The following is a 22,813-nucleotide window of genomic DNA, read 5'->3' as shown; positions in this document are numbered from 1 at the left end:
GCAGCAAAAGTAATGTCAAAACTGAAGGAAACAAATATTGGAAGTATGATGAGGTGCAAAACGGGATAAAATCCACATTTTAATTAAAAAGATGGGGCGGCCGGGAAATTTAAAAACGGGACTGTCCCTTTCAAAATGGTACACATGGTCAGCCTAGTTATAGGCCATTTATGCATGGGAGGTTTTGCCTTGGATTTGCTGCTGTGAAGATACACATTTTCCCCATCTGAATTCTCAAAGCTCAAAAATAAACGCCCATGCAGTTTTGAGAATTCAGATGGGGAACTGTGTATAGAAAGCGGCAAATCCAAGGCAAAACCTCCCTTGCATAAATGGCCATAGTGACTCAGTTCAGCGTAGAGCCGCAAGCTGATAACCCTTGATGTTTTGAGTGCGTTCTCTGGCATGAGCCTGAGAAGGAACCCACTGTGCCATTTATTTTACTACCAATCATGTTTGTGGGGCTTCTTTTTAAAGGTTCCATAAGCATCTTTTCCTCTCCCCCACCTTTTCTCTTTTTATGTTTCAAAGTATGTTTTATCCTGTTAAAATATCCTTCAGATTTTGAATGTTTTTTTTAAAGTTTGTAGTATTTTTAAAAAAATAAATAAAACATTAGCATTTTAATTTTTATTGGTTATGACTGTTATGATTTATCACCCAATTTTTCTCTGGAGCTAGATGGAGCATGCATATTACTCCTATTCTGCAGGCACGTCACTGGTTGTCTTGTCAGTTACCGGGCTCAATTTAAGGTATTAGCTATATCACATACAAAGCCCTTCATGGCCTTGGACCTTCATATCTGCGAGACTGCCTCTTCCCCTAAACCATAACAGCATTGCTCATCAGAGCAGGGTCTTCTGCAAGTGGGGAAAATCAACAGCTGCCAGTGCATGTGGCTTCTCTGTTGTGGCGCCCACCTTATGGAATAGCCTGTGGAGGTCAGAAAGGCTCTCCTGGCTTCCTACAAGCTATGTAAAACTGAATTATTCAAGAGGGCTTTTCTACGCAGGCAATAGAGTTGCACTGTACTAAATTATTTACAAGGTTACACAAACATTATTAGGGAATATGTTCTATACTACTGTGGATATCTTGCTGAAACTGGGATGCTACTATGTAATTTTGCATCTTTTAATGTGTCATGTTAATACCTATGCTTTGCTTCGCTTCTGTTTTTAGACTTTCTACTTGGTGCTACAACCCGAATCTGTTGCATTGTTTATTGAATGCCCATCTGATGATTGAATTGACTCACTCTGTGCAATTCGCCTTGAGTCCAAGTGAGAAAGTCAAACTATAAATAATGTAAATAAATAATCTGTAGCAAATTTGTAAACTGCAGGGGGTACCTACCAATGTTAGCTTCAAGGTGACTTACAGACCAATAAAATACTATAAAATCCAAATACACTACCAACAATAAAATCTAATTACAATACAATACCTTTATTGGCATCTTGAAGTAATGATAAAATCTAATTAACAGTACACACCTATGCTGCATTGCTCCAGTCTAAATCTACTGCATTCCATTGCCTTAGATGATACGACTCTGTTTAGTATTGCCCTGTAAAGCTGTAGTCATAAGAACACTTTCCTGTGAGTAAGCCCCATTGTACAGACCTGAGTAGGATTCTTAAAGTGCAATCCTAAGGGGGGGTGCATGCACAGGGAGCTGACTGACATTTACACCGGCATATCTCAATATGTTGATGTAAGGGCCAGTTACACTGGTGCAGGTCCCTAGGGCTGCTCCGCCACTCTTGGTTGCCGGCACAGCCCCATAGTAGCCACCCACTCATGACCCCTTGGAAGAATCCAGTGGCCAGGAATCTGAGGGAAAGCATGACCTTCCGTAGGACAGGGATGGTATGGGAGGGGAGCTTGTCCATGGAGAGATGGCTCAAGCGCCTTGCACAGGGCTTGGATGGCCAACCTGTTAAGGTGGAAGTGATCCAGGCTGTCTGACGCTTGCAGAATCCTGATGTGTGCCTGTTATCGCCAAGCACGGCACCTTTTCTGCCGTCATAGTGCCACCCAAACATACAGCGCTGGCAGTAGGTGGATGAGTCAGGTGTGGGGGGCATTAAGAACATAGTCATTTGGGAAATCCATTGACTTGTAGTTAAAAATGAATATGGGTCTTCCAAAATGAGGTTGTTTGGGGGCGAGCGCTATTTTCTCTTATCACCTAGTGATGGCCATATACCCCTTCTGTAATGAAAAAGGGCAAGCGTAGCCTTGTTGCTACAAGATAGCTTTGTTGTGTGTAGTTGACCACAAGGATATCTTTAAAAAAGATAGCGGGAGGATTGGTGCAGCATCTGGAAAATAAAATAGAAAAGGGGGAGGGAAGTTTTTAGTGGCGGGGTATTCAAAACTAGAGTTTGAGTGGAAGAACTTGCCGTGCATCTTGCAGTGCTTTCAAAGTACCAGTAACCAATGGGCACACTTGCTGAGAAAATAATTTCAGTTTTACTTCCAAGAAGCTTGCCAAGTAGGTATGCACAGGACCTGGCTTTTTTCAGAAAACCATCAAACCTGTTCGAGCACAGTTAGCAATGGGATAAAAGGACATACGTGCATTCCCACTCATTTTTGACCCCCTTCAAAACTATTATATGCCTCTGGTTGTAAATGTAATAGCTATGTTGCAAACTATTTCTCCTTGAACATATTTCCAGGTGAAGGGGTTATTTTAAATGTTACCCATGTATTTGGTTCACCCTGGATTTGCCATATTGAACCCAACATTTTAAAACTGCAATTCCACTGTTGTTAAGCCAATATAAATACTAATTAATCGGTGTGCAGCTCTCACTTTGAACTTTTCTATCCTTTTCTCTCTTTTTTTAAAGTCATGTTGTAATAACAGTAAGATCTTCCAGGCAGAGTATTTCTGGGAATTACTGCTCTTGCATGGTGGTTTGTAAATTGGCCTTCAGCCATTTCTCTGAAAGTACAAAGAGTAATGGATTTGAGGGTTTTAAAAACATTGTGTGTGTGATCTCAGTGCTGGCAAAAGGTGCCAGAGAGGCAGCTCGAGAGACAGAAGTTGTCTATTTATCTGCAGACTAGAACAGTACTAAAAGCATTACATACTTCTCCGCCCCAACACCACAGATGTGCTTTGACCTTGAGTATGTTGCAACCCTTTGGCTTGCTCAGTTTGTCTTTGGATTATAACCATTTGAGAGCTTTTTCCTTCTTCCCTAGACAGCCATCTCCTGGGACAGTGGCTTTCAAGCATATGGCCAACCCAAGAAATTCTGGCGCCTGAGGTAGAAAAATCCAAACAGTATGCTCATTTGTGGCAAAATAATAATAATAGTCAATTAAATAACCAATAAACAGCTGGCCTTTTAATATGCCCAAAATTCGTTGCTTTAGTAAGTCACTTCGTTTAACCTAAATTGCTTAGGTGAAGATAAAATGGAGATGAGACTGTCCTCTGCTCTGAGCTCCTTGGAGGAAGGACAGGATATAAATAATAATAATAAAAAAGTCCTGTGGCAATTCAAAGGCTAACATAGTTTTTGTGATGCATTTTTCAAGTAAAAGCCTGCTTCTTCAGAAAGCCCATTCCACAATAAGATGCCCAAAGATACTGTATGCTGTGGGTTACCCTGGCTACTCTTCTAGACATGCTGCACTAGAATCTTGTTGGCGAAGGGGATTTTACTGCCTCATTTCTTGGCCTAATAGTAAAAAAAATCGACATTTCCCCAGCACCTGTTGCCAGAAGCCCAGAGGGTTCAACTGGAAGGCTTCCATGACTCCTTCATTGTTTCCAGACCAAGAATTCTTGTACTAAGTTTATGGCTGGAAGAACAAGGACTAATATGGCACTTCCGTTCATTGGTGTCATTCTAAGCAGGTTACTCAAAATCCTCTCAGGCCTGTCCAATGGGGCTTACTCCCAGGAAAATGTTCATAGGATTGCAATCAGTCATGTCTAGGGTTTTTTAAAAAAATCTTTTAGTTCCTAGTCACCCACACCAAACTTTTAGGAGCATTTGAACCGTTTAACTGCTGTAATCACTCACTGTGTTGTTAGCCAACTCGATGGAGACTCTATATCTGACCTGAGTAGGGCACTGATATTTTTATAGTTGACAGCAGCAAAGTTTCTAATAGCAACTCAATGGAAACAGAGAAAAACATCCTGACGAATGATGGGCTTGACAAGGAGAGGGAGATCTTCCTACTAGAAAAAGTAGCACCCAATGGGAAATAGGGAGCAGCTCCTCTTACTCCACCAACTCCCATTGCCATTTGCCATACAAGGGAAATCACGTATAGTACCTGTATGTTTTTGCCCATAGGAAAATAGGGTGAAAGGGTTAAATGCCCTGGTTGACCAATGCTACTTCTTCTGCCTAGTTCAGTGCCCCTTAGCTGCTTTGAAGTTTTTAAAAAAGGAAACCCTGAGAAAGATTACCGGTGTCATATCTGCTTTGACCCTGAGTATCTTTCTGACTAGTATCAATGCACACTGAATTTGAAATAGCGGATGATTTTTTAAAAAAAATCCATGTCCCTGTCAGCTACACTATTCACATCAGCTACCCCTACTGTCTCAGAGATTTTCTCATTCCTTTAATTTTAATATGGGCTGCAATCTTGCTTATACTCACACTAGGAAAGTCTTTCCTGTCTACGTTTCTGTATGCCAGTCTCTGTTAAAGGCATAGGAGCTGGACTAGTAAAAAAAAGTTTCTTGTATATGAAAGTTTTAATATTTACTGTGCAGGATGAGAACTAGAGGAACCCTACCAATCGGTCTGTCCTTTTAAAGGAAATTATTATTATAAGCAATAATTTTTTTCTAGGATAGAAATGATAGTTTATTACAAAGAATGTTATTATCATTTATTCATAATTTAAATTACAGCAGATTTATATTTCAGTATTTTCATTAATACATAATGTAAATTATTTAGAGTAAATTGTGTCACTTCTACTGTTTGGGAAATGACAATTAAAATTATTTTGTTGTTAAGAGAAGGATGAGGTGGCAGGAGTTGTCATGGGCTAACTTCAAACCCTTATTAGTATTTGAATAATAGACCAAAATACTGTAAGAAGAAAAATAATATAGAAGTATTTTGTCATGCTCCAACTGCAAAAGCACAATATATAGGAAGGGAACAGTTTGAATTTGCAGGCTGATAGTAGATTTATCAGTCTTATTACCTTGCTTAGGGGGATTTCACAAGATCACTTAATGTACATTTGTTATCCTTCAATAATCTTTCATATCCAAGAAGAGTGTATTGTTGCTAACTTCCCAGTAACCAACGCTAGACTAAACTAGAACAAAGGCATTTCTCAGATAACATGATAGCGGTCTGGTGTTGCAGTGCCTCAATCCCTACCTGAAGTTAAGGATGCTCAAACACTTGCTGGTTCAGCTCACGGTCTGTTTGTCGGTGGCAAATGGAGCTGATTTTTCTTCAATCAGTTTGGCTGTTCAGAAACAGTTTGAGCCTGGTCATCAGGTTACTTTTCATATATTCAAACAGTACAGTACACTGCAGTTAGCAGTGTTTAATGTATGCACGTTTTCACACAGACTGCTTGGCACTTGGTGTTTGTTTAAGCCCATGTCATCAGTGTTATTTCAAACATGCACATTTCCACACAGACTTATGGGAGGCATAGTTCCCCACTCTTGTCATTTCATTACCTGACCCAGCCATCCATGTCTGGGTAGAATCCTCTCATCTACTGCACAGATGCAAAAGCACCCAGCAAAGAAATGAAGCTCCATCACTCAAGGAAATGAAACTTCACCACCACATCTACAGCTGAGCTGTAAAGCCATTTGAGGCACACAGTGGCTAGGTGAACAAATTGGAAGCATGGCTCATGAATGATTGCAGCTGTTGAACATGGTATGTTCACCTGCCTTACATGTTTGCTGCGCACTTCATGGCACTCCTAGCTACAATCTATTATTTTCTGGGCAATGCAGACAGATAGAGCGTGTCCTGATTCCTCAGCCTCCTGAACCCTCCCATGTACCGTGCGCCCACCTATGTGTTTGCCGGACTGCAAGGCAGAGAATGTGTGTTTACCTTTGAATACGGCCTGGTCATGCGAGAGACACAGTTGCACCAAGGTGTGAGACTGAAGAAGGGAAGATGAAAGGACTGAAGATGAATAGGAGAGAGTGGCAGCTGTTACCTCATTTCCTGCTTTATCAGTGTGTACAAAGGCAGACCTCTCTGGGTTGCAGCCCAACTATTCCTCAGGGACTTTGTGTGCTCAGATTAACTTGGCTTCTACAATATTTTTCCTATCTGCCCTTCTCTGTCATTCTGCGCCTGTAGCCCAAGAACTGGCTTAATGCCTATCGTGATCAACATTCACCTCTCTCTGATCCCAGGGTAGGCGATTGCGTAAACAGTACCAGGACTCCAGGATGAAATCTGCAGTTAAAACAGAGAAATGCAGTGACTGGTGAATACTCCAAGAGAGTCAGCAAGGGTGTGTGGCTGAAACACCCAGGATTTACTTGTTCAGCCAGTACGTAGCTTAATAAATTGGGCATACTTTAAAATTAAGAGCACATTTGTTTAAAAGCAAATGTTTATATGAGAAGTGTATTTTAATCTGGTCTACATACATTTGTCTTTTAAAATTGACCACGTTTTAATGAGGAAATCAATGGTATTTTAATTTTCTCAAAATAAACAAAAAATACAGCAGTAGCAGGACTGGGACCGCACTGCCGTCAACAAGGTCTGTATCAAGGAAGCAGCTGATGAAAGCAGTCTAGCGGTATGCAGAAGAAGAAGCTGGGGTCAGATTCATGCTATTGGTAATTTTTAAAACTGGAGCCACATTGTTTAATATTGGAAGTAAATCCAGCTGTATTAGGGAAGCAGCATGGCAGTCATTCCCATAGGTTTTTGATTTTACAAAAATTGAACGTATGAGTCGGGTTGCCAACTTCCAGGTAGCAGCTGGAGATCTCCTGCTATTACAACTGATCTCCAGCTGATAGAGATCAGTTCACCTGGAGAAAATGGCCGCTTTGACAATTGGACTCTATGGCATCGAAGTCCCCTCCCCTCCCCAAACCCCACCCTCCTCAGGCTCCATCCCCAAAACCTCCCGCCGGTGGCGAAGAGGGACCTGGCAACCCTTCGTATGAGCCATATTTGCCTTCTCCTCAATTGGTTAATCTTCAGTTCTTTCAGCATTTCTTTCCCCTAACCATGCTGATGTCCCTCATTGCAGCCTGGCCAGGAGAAAATACGAGTCATCTGTGATGATGAAATATCATAAATCGATAAAACGGAAATGGGTAACATTGAAAGACAGTCATGGGCCCCTCTGATCTGGAGCAAAGAAATGTAAAAGACAGGAAGCGGGCTTTTTTTTAGTTCTGAGCCGGAAGGGCAATCCTTGTTTGATACACTGGTCCGCCTATTTATATGTGCATCAATTGTGGGGTGGGCAGTGTATTTTTCAACAAAAGTGGAATATGTGGCAGGGGAGCTGAATGCCGTCTCCCTCCAGTGCCTTGCCTTGTTTTGCTTGGTTGATGGCTTCTGGCATTTGCTCACAGTTTCGCTCTGATACTGGAGCCAGAGTGAAGGAGCAATGCTGAAATTGCAGTAAATAAAGCAATGGAGGGTACGGGGTTTAGCTTTTTGTCTCCCTTGTTTAAAAATAGACAGCCCCACCCCGTAGCGGAGGTTTCTCAGAAAGAAACAAATACTCTCCCCCACAGATGTTGTCACACTTCCTTGTGTCCAATCCGATGATTAGGGTTGCCAACCTCCAGGTTGGCAAGCCTAGCCATGGCACTTCCTTATGGGTCGCTTGGGGCCCTCTTGCTTCTCTGAATGGAACAAGAAGAAAAAAGAAACCTTGGCACCTTCAAGGGACCTCTTACCAGCCTACTACTAACAAAGCTCTGGGCTTATCCAAACAAGCTTATCACAGCTGTGCAAAGGCCATTGACTTCAGTGGACTTAGAAGGGTATAACTCGAGATGTAAAAGACTGCAGTCAACTATTTGACCATCACATTCGTTTCTCACGTGAGTAAAGTGATATTCAAAATCTTATAATGAAGACTTTTACCATATATGGAACATTTGGCATACCTCCAATAACTCTTTCACCTGGTTTTGGTGTTGAGTGTTTATATGTTTTTATTGAATAATTTTATATATCACTTTAGATGCTGTTTTACGGTTCAAATGTTTTAATTTTTTCATGTTTGCTGTCTTGGGAACCCTATTTAGGTGAAAAGGTGGCATTAAAATGTTTTAAATAAATAAATAAATAAAGCCTATAGCCTTCCAGTTGCTGTCATAGAATATGGCTCCTGTGAACTGAGTGTTGTAGTCAGTAAATTACATTTGTCAGCTGTTTCATTTGTACAAGGGTTCTCCTTGTTCTAACTATAATAATGAAGACATATGGGATTGTACACAGTCTGAGTTGACGGTTTACTTATTTGTTTTCTTCCAGGAACTGGCTCAGAAATGTTCAAGCTGTGATAGAATGGGCCAGCAAGAAGTTCCACCTCATTGGACCATAGGGTTGCCAACCTCCAGGTACTAGCTGGAGATCTCCTGCTATTACAACTGATCTCCAGCTGATAGAGATCAGTTCATTAGGAGAAAATGGCTGCTTCTGCAACTGGACTCTATGGCATTGAAGTCCCTCCCCTACCAACAGAATATCCAAAATCATACGTACAGTAATCTCTGAAGGAGTAGCACTAGGCTATATAAATGATAATACAGCTAAATTTCTTTCTGTCCCTTATCCAAAAACGCCCATTTTCTATAGCTTACCCAAGCTTCATAAGGATGCAGTCAATCCTCCAGGACGCCCGATAATTTCCTCTAGAGGCAGTTTGACAGAACCTCTTGCACAGATGCTTGACTATTTTTTACAACCCTTTTCTAAAGATACTCCATCTTACCTCCTAGATTCTAGAGATCTTATTAGGCAAATAGAAGGCTTCTCGATTCCAGAGGGAGCAATTTTAGCCACCCTTGATGTGGCTGCCCTGTATACTAACGTTCCCTTGGATACTGCACGGAACATTATAGCTCACAGTCTAGATAGCAGGTCCTCTTTAACACCACCTTCTCACTTCTTACTTGACATTTCTGATATTGTTTTGGAAAACAATTTCTTTAGATATGGATCAGATTTTTTTCTCCAGACTAAAGGAGTAGCAATGGGTGCCTCCTGCGCCCCTGCCGTGGCCAACCTCTATATGGTTGACTTTGAGAAAAGATACATTTATTCCAACAATCCCTTCGCTGGTGATATGATTTTTTATAAACGTTTTGTTGATGACTTGCTATTTTGCTTTAAAAGTGCAGACATTTTCTATAAGTTTTCAGATTGGATTAATACCTTAGATGAGCATTTGCACTTTACAGGATCTTGTCACAATGATTCCATTTTTTTCTTGGATTTAGAATTATTCATCACACCTGACAGATTACTTGCATTTAAACCCTATAAGAAGCCCATGACTAGGAATTCAGGCTTGAGATACAACTCTTATCATCCTTACCACCTCAAAAACAATTTACCCTTCAGTCAGTTCATTCGATTAAAAAGAAATTCCTCACAAGTAAAAGACTATGAACAAGCTGCCCAACATTTACAAGTTGACTTGGCCGATAGAGGATATCCAGACAACGTAGTATATCGTGCCAAGCTCAAAGCAGGCTTGAGAGACCGATCCTCAATGCTTATTCCGAAACAGAAATCAAACAACAACAATAGAATCTTTTGTTCACTTACCTTCAGTCGTCATTCTTCCTCTATCCAAAGGATTATTAAGAAACATTGGCATCTTCTATCCACTATACCAGGCTGCTCTAATCCACCCACTTTTGGCTTAAAACGTAATGTCTCTTTAAGAGACCGTCTTGTCCATTCAGACTTTCTTCCCAAGAGACTTTCTCCTTCTATCAATGGACACTTTCCTTGTGGCTCCTGCTCCTTCTGTCCTTTAAGTTTGCCCCTAAAAACTTTTACATCAACTACCTCAAATTTTACTTTTACATTAAATCAATTTTCAAACTGTTCCACTAGTAAATGTGTCTACTGCGTCTCATGCAAATGTGGAAAGCTGTACGTGGGCAGCACGATTCGCCAAGTTAAACTTAGGATAGGTGAGCATAAATCTAGGATTAGACAAAAGGTTTTAGATGCCCCCCTCACTTTGCACTTTATTAACAATAAACACAGCGAAGAAGACATTCGCTTTTTTGTAATCTGGACTTACAAAGGCAATCAATTTGATTTGGAAAATGTACAAAAGATTTTATTACAACAAGAAATGCGCTTTATACATTTATTTAAATCTTATTCTCCATTTGGGCTTAATAACGAAATGGACTTGTCTTGCTTTTTATAGCATTCTTTCAATTTTACAATTATATATGCCAGTGGCTTAAATTATTGATGTGTCACTTTAAGTTAAGTTCCCTCTAAGGTTGTTGTGTTAGATAACTATGTATAAATTAACTTCACCTGTAACCTCATCATCTGACTTTGAATGGAGCAGCCTTTCGAGCGCTTTTGAATTCCCTTGATACTTTCAGAGAATTAATTACTTTGGTATTAAGGTATGTCAGGCAGAATTTTGTTCTTTTTTAAGTTTTATTGTGCAATGTTTAAATTAACCTATTTATTGTAAGCATGAAAGAATATTTATTTATTTATTGCATTTATAGAGGAGCCCTATCTCCCATCATTTAAACGGTGCGCTGATGAAGCCGCCGCTGCGGCGGTGAAAACGTTAAGTTAATCCGGACTGCGTTTCGATTTGATCACTTCCACCGTCTTTTTAAGAACATTCATGAATGAATAATATTTTGGACTAGCTTATTAATTCCAGACGACTACATTGAAGACTTCTAGAGAGCTATGTATATGTTTATTGTATTGTGTTGTTGACTTGTGTCTCAGTTCACCCTTGCACTTTGTTCACTCTCACTAAAGTTTTGTTTTGCATTATAGAATATTGGTACTTATCCTTTTTGAACTGCTGTACCCTCATTAGTACCAAGTGCCTCTTTTTTCCAATCTCCAGGTGGTGGCTGGAGATCTGCTATTATAACTGATTTCCAGCTGATATAAAACAGTTCCCTTGGAGAAAATGGCCGCTTTGGCAATTGGACTTTATGGCATTGAAGTCCCTCCCCTCTCCAAACCCTCCCTCAGGCTCCACCCCAATATCTCCAGGTTTTTCCCAACCCAGACCTGGCATCCTTAGCTGTATACCAGTTTAGCTGCTCTAGCTTCCCCCAAATAATGCTGTTTGATGAGGTTATGGAGAATTCTCTTAGTGATCCCTACAACCTTCCCCTTCCCAGAACTACAGGTTTACTGGGGAGAGGGAACGCCTGTTAAATTTAAATCTGGCACATAGTGACAGTTACACAAAAAGTCAAGGACCTGATGGAAGAAAGGCTCTTTCAGAGGATCATCATGGTTGACAGGAAAGAGCAGTAGTGGTATGGCACCCAGCACTCGGCTTTGCAGTCAGAAGCATGGGTAATAGGGCTTCCAGGTCCCTCTTCACCACTGGTGGGAGTTTTTGAGGGGGAGCCTGAGGAGTGCGAGGTTTGGGGAGGGAAGGGACTTCAATGCCATAGAGTCCAATTGCCAAAGCGGCCATTTTCTCCAGGTGAACTGATCTCTGTCGTCTGGAGATCAGTTGTAATAGCAGGTCTCCAGCTACTACCTGGATTGTCAATTTTTGTGCACCTGATTTTGTTGTGTATATGCACTTACCTGATGTAAATTATTGCATTATAACAAGTTCCTGCTCTGTATTTATATCCTTGGGATATTGTTTTGGTGAGGCTCCACCTCACAATATAACTGCTTGCAAAGTGCTTTGTATGTGCTTTATTGAGCTTTATACAAGTGCAGACTTTTGATTTCCTACTACCTGGAGGCTGGCAACTCTAGAGATAGATCACGATGGGTGGTTAGCTGTGTTAGTCTGTCAATAGCAGAAGAAAAGAGCATGAGTCCAGTAGCACCGTAAAGACTAAGTACTTGGCAGCTCTAAGGGGTAAATCCAACTGAAATAAATGGGCTTAAGAGGTTGTAACTCTGTTTAGGAGTTTCCACTTGCAAACTGGGATTTCAGGAATGAGGAGACATCAGCCATAACCAGAGCAGCAGTAGCAGCACTGGCCCAGGGGATTACATTCTGTTTCACTGGGTTCTGAGATCATGGCTGGAAACACCACCCAGAGATGTCTCGCCTACCAGAGCTGGGGATACTTGGTCACCTGGCTTTTAGAATCAGGACATGGGGATGTAAGGTGCACAGCAACCAATTGCTAGTTGAATCGGTGCACAAATGAACCACATATTTGGCTTTCCCTAGATAACGTTGCTTGGTTTGATGCATACCACATCCATTTCTATCCCCTTAACTTCCTCCCTAGCATCAGCTTGGGCTGTTATGGCTATCGCCTTTGGCTATCAGCCTGCCAGCAGTAGGTACGCAACAGGAGTTACTCTGGATAATAATTTAGAAATGAAAACTGAAGGAAAGATTGGGAATCAAGATGGGAAACAGAGAGCAAAACAAAAGCAACGCTAAAAACAATTTATTTTGCAAATTATTGCATGGAACTTGAAGATTAAACTATTTCTCATCTGTAATGAACTGTATTTGTCCTGGGTGGCAATAAAAATTTCAGAAGTAATATTTAGGACCAGTGTGCATCATAAATACTAACTCGTTAATACTCTTTCTGCATAGCTATTAGATCTAGAGTATTAACTGATATTTTTTAACTCTTCAACATTTAATATTAATCAAATACTTAGCAAACAAATGTGACAAACACAGGACCAATGAGATGAAAATGTATTCTTGTGAAATTTTAATTTGCAAAATAAAGGCCACTACATTAATAAGACTTAATTATATCATCAAATATTTAACAACTGATTTTGAGAATGTTGTGTTTTTGTTTCCCAGCCTTTAAAAATTATCCACATAAAACAACAAATTGGACTTGATCATGCCTGCTTTGTGCAATTCAAGTTATTACAAACTTAATTCTATCCTCAATGAGAATTTAACTTAATGGAGGCATTTTTTGCATTTGCCCTGTCCCAAATCAAGTAATGAGTACCCAGCTTGCTGGGGATAAAGGGAAGATGACTGGGGAAGGCACTGGCAAACCACCCCGCAAACAAACTCTCCCTAGAAAACGTCAGGATGTGACGTCACTCCATGAGTCAGGAATGACCAGGTGCTTGCACAGGGGGACCTTTACCTTTTTAAAAAAAATCAAGAGTCACGCTGGTTCCCCTCTCCCCTGCATTGTTCTTTGTAAACACTGCCACACATCTCCCAATTAAATGCAATAGCCTCAGTGTTAATTACATAATAATTTATTTCAGTCACACTTCGGTTTTAGTTGACATGGGTAAGAAATGAAAATGCTTTAAGCAGGTTATCGTGACATATTACTGCAATGTACATTTTCACAGCTTATTATGATCAATGCTAGCAGGTATAAATTTACTGGAAGAACAGAGCTCTAATTTATAGTCTACTGCAGCGATAACCTGCACATTCTAATTATTTCACTGACACAGTTGACTACGTATTGACTAGTAAATTAACAACATAAACTCTGAACAAAAGCAGCAACGTGGATCACAGAATATAAGTAGACATCCTTCCTCTTTTCTGATAATTCTGCACCATTGTGTCATTTATATCATCCCGTCCATCCTGCATGCTGATCAGGCTTGCAGTGTTTTCCATTTCCCTAGCACAGATAGTTAGACACATTCTTCTTATAGCCATTCTCTCTGTGATGGGGATACCTACATCCAAGTATCCAGCTTCAGTTTGCTTAGAAACAGCACGAGGAATCTCACATTCCCTATCTGGGTACCAGCAGTGTTGTTTCTAGCTACTCCAGGCCAAAGCAGGTCTTCTTAGGTTTCCAGCAACCCAATATCAGTTTCTCGAAACAGAGAGGACCAGAGATGCAAAGAGAATTTTTATTTTGCTGTGGATTGAGATCATTTTGTTCATTAAACTTTTGTTTGGCTTTGTTAGGCAAGGTAATTAAATCATAACCGTTGGGGGGTAATTTTGAAACCCATAAAACCACATGGTGGCTATCATGGAGTAACTTTATATTCCACCTCACATGGTCAGTCAGAGCCAATGGCACTATTCATCAAAATCTCTGTTTATTAAAAATTACTGGTTGAAAGAATAATTACTGGGTGCTGAGCCAGCATGGCTTAGTGGTTAAAAGTGATGGGCTCTAATCTGGAAAACCAGGTTTGATTCCCCTCTCCTCCACATGAGCAGCAGACTCTAATCTTGAGAACCAGGTTTGATTCCCCACTCCTCCACATGAAGCCTGTTGGGTGACCTTGGGCTAGTCACAGTTCTCTCAGAACTCTCTCAGCCCCACCTACCTCATAAGGTGCCTGTTTGGGGGGGGGAAAGATGATTATCAGCCACTTTGAGGCTCCTTATGGTAGAGAAAAAGGGTATAAAATCCAACCCTTCTTGAATTCAAATAATTCTGAAACAATAATGAAATATAATTAAACAACTTTCAGCCCCTTCAAAATGTCAAAGAACAATTTGCTGAGTCTTGAGTTCAAAGTGTTGCAAAAGTAATAATTTTTGTAAAACACATTTCCTAACTTTTCAGATTGTTTTGATAAACTGGAGGAGAGAAGAACAATGTAAGCTGCTTTGGGTCTCCATTTGGGAGAAAAGCTGGGTATAAATGAAGTAAGCAATAATAATCACACTGCAGTACTGATTTGGAGTACTTATAGAAGTAAATCATTTACATTTTGACTGACCTTGAGCAAAAAGCACAATGTCCACTCACTAGGGTTGCCAGCCTCCAGGTGGTGGCTGGAGATCTCCCACTATTACAACTGATCTCCAGGCAACAGAGATCAGTTCACCCAAAGAAAATGGCTGCTTTTGAAAGTGAACCCTATGCCATTATATCCTAGTGAAGTCCCTCCCCTCCCCAAACCCTGCCCTCCACCCTTAAAATCTCCGGATATTTCCCAACCCAGAGCTGGCAACCCTACCACTCACCGTTGTAGCCTTTTGTATTGCAATTGATTCAGGACTTGGTAATTCAGTGAAAAAATGGATAATCTGATGATTCATGGATTTGTCCATGAATCATGGATTTGTTGACATTATGAGAATCTAGCCATCTTCATTCTATTTGACCATCTATTAACTGCTCTCCATTCTCAGCTAAGAACCAGAGCCATTCTTTGCAGGATATTTGTGCTTCCAAGTAGGGTTGTAGCCTAATCAAATGATTAAACTGGCAATAGTGGCAAGATCAAGCAAGTTGAAGAACAGTGTCATTCAGATCACTATACTCCAGTTATCCTGGAGTCCTGCTGTACTACATATTTACTACAACTGTTCTATGCTGTTAATTCAGGGTTTTTCCCCCCATTACTGATCTTTGTCATGTGCACTGAAGTGTACTGAAGTGCAACAGACCATCTTGTGAACTCGCCCCTGACAAAAAGGTCGACCGGTGGTCTGTTTGTCATGAGTATTGCTCATTCTGTTGTTTTAAATGGCTTATTCCATTTTCAAACAAATGCTATGCTTTTCAGCAAGTTAACATGGAGCTAAGCAAGGCAGAAGTTGTGAAGAACACTTGTCAATGTATTGTTGCTGTTGTAATTATTTTGGTTAGGTTTTCTGGTGCCCAGCCTCAAAAGGGGTGTTTATCCTTTAATAGCTTCAGAGATGTTTCACAGTGGTGAATTCTCCACTGCAGCACTGTGACACACACACATGAAGCTGCCTTATACCAAATCAGTCCATCAATCCATCAAGGTTATCATTGTCCACTCAGACTGGCAGTGACTTTCCAGGGGCTCAAGTACAGGTCTTTCACATCACCTACTGCCTGGTCCAGTTACAAGTAAAGGTTGGCATTAATCATTCTATAACCAGCGTTACAGAAGCACTCTACCTTTTTTTCAACTTGTTGACAAGTATTTAGGCTTCAGGAGTTTCAAAAATAGCAGCAGCTCTAGCTTCCACATGGGTAGACCAATGGGCTGGCTTCAGTAAATGGCCCTCTTGATAAAAGGGGATTTTCCAGGCCAATGGCAAGACCCCAAAGTCTCCTTCGATGATCACTTCCATGATAAGTTTCAACTTGCAATTTCATATTGCAGCCTGGTCCATTTAACTGGAGATGCTGGGAATTGAACCTGGGACCTCTTGCTTGCAAAGCAAAGGCTCTTCTACTGGGCCACAGATATGGGAGAAGCATCTCTGATCAACATCTGAATTGTTCTGTATTGTTTTGTCCAATGAAGAATTTACATATTTACATATTTACTATGTCTGCGCAGGTAATAGGGTTGCACTGTACAAAATGATTCTCAAAATTACTTGGATAAATGATTAGGGATGGTGTATACTGCTGTGTATAGCTTAACATAAGTAGGGTCCTATTATGTAATTTTTGTACTGCTTAGTGTGTCACATTAATACTTATGCTATGATTCAGTTTTTTCTGGTTGGTTCCAGACTTCTGAAATCCGAATGCATTGGTTATTGAATATCTCATTTTGTTGATTGTGCTGACTCACAATGTATAATCTGCCTTGAGCCCCAGTGAGAAAGGCGGACTATAAATAATGCAAATAAATAAGTAAATAAATAAATATGTTACCAATATCTATGATTCTTTTAATTTAGATACTTTATCCGCTTAGATATTTAGATATTTTATTCTTTAGATATTTAATACTGTACAGTCCCTTGGGGTTCAGGGGACTGCAAGCTGCGGGTGGTATATAACAGAATATAATCTTGTGTATCTTGGAAATGGTATCTTCTTAGTGTTGCGTGTGTTAGGCCATTTATGCAGGGTCGATTTTGATGCTTCTTCAAAGCTGCTTTTTTAAATCTGTCCTTTAAAATGACTATTCACGGTCCCGAAAGTCAAACAAATTCCACCCCCACACTCGCCCGCTCCATCTTCCCTTCGTTTGCATAGCCATTAGCAATGGTCGTTTGCATAGCTAAGCTGTGGCTGTGATTTTTCATGGTTCCTTCAGTAAATGCTTCAATGCAGAAGGTCACGTTAAAGGGGCTCTTAAGAAATGCGAAGCAGGTATGCACCGGCTTCGCAGTGACGGCTGGAATGACGGTTCAGAGCGAAGAAATTTTTAAAAATATGTGGGGCCCTTCAGCCTGGAACGCGCTGCTAATTACCAAGCATAAATGGCCTTAGACTTGCCCACAATTATGAACATATTTGACAGGGATAAAACCTTATAAATTCCAGTTTCACCTACCACATAAGTAAGGGTGAGCGATATCATTCCTAATGCTTTCTCAATGGAGCAGAAGAGGAAAGAGCCAGTGCTCACATGCTTAGTAAGAGCATGACCCCCTCCACTCATACCAATGAAGAAGCAGTTAATCTGTACAGCAATAGCAGCAGCTTGATAGTTCCCCCTTATCTCTTAAACGGTGACGAAACAGAATTTCCAGGTGTCAGTTATCTCTGCCTTTGGAGGTAAGGAATGACAGGCCAAATGTTCCGTCTATAAAGGAAGAGGAAATGATAGCCTTGATGGGCAATTCTTGCTTCACCCAAAAATAAAATAGCCGGTGTGGTGCGCAAAAACGTGAAGGAGGTTGTTGCTAGTCAGACTTTTTTCCAGAAAAGTGACCAGTGTGTTTGTGTACCCTGACTATGAAAAGAATTGAATATGGCAGAACAAAGCTAGGCATAGGTGAAGAATATGTTTGCAAATTTATACGTAATGAGGAATTTTTGCCAATTTCTTTTGGGGGGGATAGGGGCATGCTTCCAGTTCAAACTGATTACAAGCCCCTGAAACCAATTTGCAGGAAGCTAATTATTTATGGTAATTTGCCACCGGTGTGCACTGGGCATTTCAGTCCCTGCTTGGCTCTAGGGATGGGCTTCAGCAGCGGTGACAGCTACTAGGCGCTCTAGCTGAGCATGACGTGCGCTAATCATTATTCTGGTGTGGTGAGCAGACTCAAAGTTTCCCAGTCACAAGAAACATGCTCCTTTGGGCTTTATCCTTCTAACTTTTACGGCTGGCACCGTGACTCGAATGGCAATGCAGGCCTCTCGAGCGCAGCAGCAGCAGCAGCCTCTACGTGCCAGCAGCGCTGCAATGCAAAGCAAACAAGACAAGGCCATTTTTCTCCACCGCACTAGCTTCGCAGCTACTTTCGTCTTCCTGCGGACTGGAGGTGAGGACCTGACAAAGACGACATTGTTTCTCGTTAACGTTTCATTTTTATTCGTAAGAGCCAAAGACAGATCTGGACACGCTTCAAAGCAAAAAAATGATGCTTGATTTGAATGGGGCTATATGCATTTTCAAAATTTATTCAGTAGCATTGCCTACTGTTAGGAATACGCCGGCCTTTGCTGTGCGATGCAGTAACAGCAGAGCCTGGCATGGATAGAGCAGCAACTCTGGTACAAGGATCATCTCACTCTTTAACAACCCTCCATTTTCAGCTCACTACTTGAAAGCAGAAAGGCATTTCCTTTCAGGGTTAATTGAACACTTTTTTACTGACACACTGGGGAATTTTTCATGGAGATTTGCTGCTGTTTCGACGCTGATTTGCGTCGGAGTCAAATTTTGGTTATTCATTGCAGATCCGGCTTTTCCCTGATAGAGGTATAAAAGCCGCGTTATGTCAGCGGCAAACCAAACCACTTCTGAGCCGTACTTTCTAGTACAAGCGCATTTTGTTGCTCGGATGCCCATGAAAAAATGTTTGCTTCGCTCCCCGGGACGTCTCCTTTCTCCTCCCCCAAGAACGGTGATTGGCTGGGGGAGTTTCACGCTCGGACAAGAATACCGCCCCTTTTGCTGCCTGCCTGCCTAGAGTCCTGGCACTTCTCTCCCTCTGTCCCGGAGGCTGGCGGGCGGGCAGGTGGCACGCCTTCCCCACCCCTCACCCGGGATGGGCCTTGGAGCTGGGCCCACACCTCCAAGCCCAGGGGGACATCGGACGGACGGCTCCAGGGGGAGACCGGCGGGGCCATGCCATGTGCTCCTCGTGCGCTGGGGGTGGTGGCGGCTCGGTCTAGGGCAGCTGGACCCGTGGGGGGGTGATGTTCAAGGGAAGGGGCTGTTGGCCCCTCTACCCCAGCAGGGAGGGGGGATTTTTGAGAAATCAGATGGGAAAAATATGCATCCTGAGAGCGGAAAACCCAAGGCAAAACTCCCTCCCATCACTCTTCTGAAGAGGGGCGGCCAGCCTGCTCTTATCTCCCTCCTCTCTCTCAATGCACTGTGGCTGGATCATGGCCGGCGCGCAATCCAGGGGCCTTCTTTCCTCTCCCCCCCCCCCCGCCATGCACATTGGCTGGATCGGGGCTGGCGCGCAAGCTAGGAGCCCTCCTGCAAAAGGGACAGACCAAACCGTTGTCAAATACAGTGTGCTTTGTTCCCATGAAAAACCAAAACTACATCGAGGTTGACGGGGATAAATCGCGGCCATGAAAAAAACATTTAAATCATGGGGTTTTTTTAGTCCGTGGCAAAACAGAAGCAAAATCTACCGTGAAAAATGCCCCACTGATTTGTCACCGGTGTAAGAACCAGGTCTTGATTGCAGACAGGGCTGTGCCCCAGAGCTAATTTTGAATGGCAGGAATAGGTGAAGGGATAACCAGTGGGCGTACACCTCAGCACAAGCAGATTAACCATGTATAGCTGCCCCCCCCCCCCAACTATCTGGGATTAGGGGAAAGGGCTTCTAAATCAAAGGGGGAGATCTTGAAGGAGGTTTCAGCTCTAACACCTCTTAATTTACAAGTCAAGTACTGATTAGAAGCAAACAACTGCCCTTTTAGAAAGTCAACATGTAGGTATCTCTTCCATGCGTGTTTATGAGGTACAGCTCTAAAAATTAGGCCGTATATACTTAAGGCAGAAGCGGAGTTGATGTTGATTTCCCTTCAGCGCCTAAAGATTTTCAAGACTGTTTACATTTCATGGGGGGAAATAAATCATTATTACTTCCTGACAGTATTGTGATCATTGGCACTGGATAGAATTCATCTTGCTCTGGATGACAAATTCTTATTCGCACAGTAGTAGTAAACATCCCTTAGCTGCTGACTGCAGAAAATGTCCAATATTCTGTGGAATTCACTTTTACTGCAGACTTTATCATTCACCATTATAATGTACACATCTTCATTTAACTCCCTGTAGCATAAATCACCAGTAGTTCTATCCTGGATGCAAATGATGAATGTAGCTAATCTCATTCTTTAGCATCCCTTGTAAGTGGCCCTAAAAATATTATGTTCCCTTCATTTCTAGTCTTTGCCTGCCTTGCTTGCCTGTGTGGGTGCTTTTTACACCAGTTTCCATAGCAACAGGCTCTATTGTATCTAGGATGGGAGAAGAAAAGGATTCATGCCGATCCGACACCTTGCGGCAACTCTTACCGTGTATTGTCCTCTTGTTTCCTGCTTTAATTTCTCTCATTGCTGCCTGTTCTGAAATGGTTCCCCCCATATGGTGGCTTAAAATTTGGAAGGGGAGGGGGACACCGTGAATTTTTTATTATAAATCCTAATCCCTCTTTAGATTCTTCTTGGGTAGAGCATAATGCCACAAAGCCAATTAAAGTGCCTATTAGAGCTGGGTGCCCTTCAATAATATCAGAGGATTTAGAAATTGTTAACACTGTGTGGCATCCATTAAAACACCTAGCTGTGATTTGAATATGATTTTTTTTACAAGGAAACACACCATATCCATAGAAGATCCTGTGTTATCATCCAACTGTAGTTTTACATGTAAGAGTGGAGTGAGCAGCCATATTTTGGAGGGTCCTCATCCTCACCTTCACGATAGGTACTAAAGATAAAAATCGATTGTAGAAAAAAACCCACCAGTGACATTGATGGTATGATGGTTCCATCTAACAGTATGATGACATCGGGATAGTTTTGTGTGTCTTGAAAAAACTGGAAAACAAAGCTGGTTTGGGGCATGAGTCCCATTGCAATAAATGAAAATTTCCCAAGAGCACTACCAGAATTATATGGTGCTCTCATGAACACATGAAGCTGCCTAATTTACTTTGTTCTGGCAAAAGCTGTAAATAAAGTATTCATTCATTCATTCATTCACTCACTCACTCACTCACTCACTCACTCACTCACTCACTCACTCACTCACATAAAGCTGTCTTATACCGAATCAGACCCTTGGTCCATCATAGTCAGTATTGTCTTCTCAGACCAGCAGCAGCTCTCCAGGATCTTAGGTAGAAGTCTTTCACATCACCAACTTGCCTAGTCTCTTTAACTGGAGATGCCGGGGATTGAACCTGGGACCTTCTGCTCTCTTACATTTCAGTGGAGAATTTCACGTTGGGAGAACTGCTGGTTGGTTGTGCCGGTTCTTTGTGAAGTCCCATATATTGGTTCTGCACCTGCATAGAGCCAACTTTGCAGACCTTCTAGCGCTCTCATAAGGGAGCTGGTGCTCTGACCCCTCATTTTTGTTTCACATGGCTTATTTTCTTCCCAAAGAGAAATAAAAGGGCTGCACTAGTAACAGGAGATAAAAATAAAGCTGAGGCCAATAGTGCAAAACAGGTTAAAAAACTTATTACTCAGAATAAAATTTCCCTACAGAATTTATGCTTGTTTGAAGGACTACTGGAGGAAGAAGAAGAGTTGGTTTTTATATGCCGACTTTCTCTACCACTTAAGAAAGAATCAAACCAGCTTACAATCATTTTCCTTCCCTTCCCCTCCCCAGAACAGATACCCTGTGAGGTAGGTGGGACTGAGAGAGCTCTGAGAGAGCTGTGACTAGCCCTAGGTTACCCAGCTGGCTTCATGTGTAGGAGTGGGGAAACCAACCCAGTTCACCAGATTAGCATCTGCTGCTCATGTGGAGGAGTGGGGAATTGAACCTGGTTCTCCAGATCAGAGTCCACCGCTCCAGACTACTGCTCTTAACCACTACACCACGCTGGTGTAGTAACTGCAGATTCTCCTGAAGAAGCCTCTTGGGTGAAACACGTAGGGAAATTCTATTCTGAGTAAAAAATTTTAACCTGTTTTGCACCATTGGCCTCAGCCTTATTTTTATCTCTTATTTTCTTCCCAAGCATTCTCCCCATGCATTTATGATATATTGAGTATCTTTTTTTTAAAAAAAGTGTAGCACTTGTTGGTCCCCATTACTGGTGGGCACAACAGCTTTCTAATCTGTTTTAGAGAAGAATACCAAGTGGACTCTTGTCCACTTTTTCAAATGTTACCAAGCAGGTGTTTCACAATCATTTGGGAGAAGACCTTAGTCGTTAGCATTTTGGATAAAGTCTTGGAACTTCAGACTATGAGCAGAGAAGGAGACAATTGTGCCAGTTGAGTACCTCCAATTTCTGTTGTGGATACAGAACCAAGATTCTTCTGGTCTTCATGCAAAAGCTGCTTCTTAGGTTTCGAATCCTAAACTTGACCTTTAGATGAAGGCAGTTATTATTTGCCCCTTTATATGGTGATACCTCCATGTGGATGTGGTGACGAGAGATAGTCTGCCTAGGGTTGCCAGGTCCCTCTTCACCACTGGCGGGAGGTTTTTGGGGCGGAGCCTGAGGAGGACGGGGTTTGGGAAGGGGAGGGATTTCAATGCCATAGAGTCCAATTGCTAAAGCGGCCATTTCCTCCAGGTGAACTGATCTCTATCAGCTGGAGATAAGT

This window comes from Euleptes europaea, chromosome 7 (genome assembly GCF_029931775.1).
Source record: "Euleptes europaea isolate rEulEur1 chromosome 7, rEulEur1.hap1, whole genome shotgun sequence".
In the NCBI taxonomy this organism is placed as follows: Eukaryota; Metazoa; Chordata; class Lepidosauria; order Squamata; family Sphaerodactylidae; genus Euleptes; species Euleptes europaea.
This window is presented reverse-complemented; position numbering follows the sequence as displayed.